The sequence below is a fragment of the Silene latifolia genome, chromosome 4 (assembly GCF_048544455.1).
Source record: "Silene latifolia isolate original U9 population chromosome 4, ASM4854445v1, whole genome shotgun sequence".
NCBI lineage: Eukaryota > Viridiplantae > Streptophyta > Magnoliopsida > Caryophyllales > Caryophyllaceae > Silene > Silene latifolia.
The window spans coordinates 38582969-38584165 of NC_133529.1; the positions used below are offsets into that span (position 1 = coordinate 38582969).

The 1197-nt window shown below is 43.4% G+C and overlaps 1 non-coding gene across 1 annotated transcript; it reads left to right on the forward strand.

Annotated features, from left to right (window-relative positions):
• The first annotated feature begins 206 nt into the window (after window positions 1–206).
• On the forward strand, window positions 207–314 carry LOC141654046 (small nucleolar RNA R71). Its single transcript, XR_012547627.1, has one exon. It is a non-coding gene; the product is annotated as a small nucleolar RNA R71 (small nucleolar RNA).
• Window positions 315–1197: the final 883 nt, after the last annotated feature.

Below are 1197 nucleotides of genomic sequence, written 5' to 3' on the forward strand. Positions count from 1 at the left end.
AACGATTTGACTTGGTGAAGACACGACATTGAGTTGTTGAATGAAATATTTAGCATCTCTTTCCGTCAATTGTTTTTGGAGCAAGGCAATTTGAGCTAGCAAAACGGAGTTGTTGGAGGATTCTTCTTTACCTTTGGATGGCACAACTCGGGAATTGCCATATTGGGCATCCATTGTAGAATGTTATTGCTAGAAACCAATCATCTAACACATGATGTGGGCATTGTCTTTGAAGCTCTTTGTACCTCTCCCAAGCCTCATATAAGCTCTCAAGAGCTTGTTGACGGAATCTGTAACACCCCCATACTCCAAGTGCCTTACCAGGACCACTAAGGTATAAGGATGCCACCATCTCGGTTACCCGAGGCATGATATTCATAAGACAATAACGAAACAACTTTAAAAGAAAATAAAGTTTAAAGTGATTACATAGCAATACCAAACTGATAAAAAGAAATACAACTCTCAGACGGTCTACTGCTAAAACTATTAAAGCTATAAAACATCGTCTGACACAGTGGAAGACTTCTAACTGCCACGTGATGACTCATCCCAACTATCCCATACGCGTCATACCATACCGCTCAATAATGCTCACCACCCCGAATGGATCACCACGAGTTTTTAAAACATTTAAACGGGGTCGTACTAATCACACAACTCAATATATCAACAATAAGACAAACAGAACGGCTTAACGTCACACACACACAATCATCACCAATCCCAACAATCTCAATCACCGATCGTCCACTTTGGACCCTACCCGCCGAGTGGGGGACGCGGCCGTACCCACCAAATCCCCGCTCCACATAGTGAGCGATAACCCTGTCCATTAATGTGCACATCCCCTTCCGTGGCGGGTTCCACGAAGGGCGAAACTAGGGCGTGAAGCCACTCCGCAAGTGACCCCACTCGGCCGTAGGACACGCCTCGAGAACCACTGGACAACAATCACAAACACAATCGCAATCACAACCGTCACAATACAATTACTATATCAACAATCAATCTCAACACATCAACCAATATCCCATTATGGGACTAATACTAAGTAGGAAATCCTACCTGGTAAGCACACAATCAGACGGTCTCTACTGCTGAATCAAAAAGCTTCCTCTATGAACCCTCCTCCTATCATACAACACATAAAGGCTATCAAATCACATACTACACATAAAACCCCCAAATCTCTAA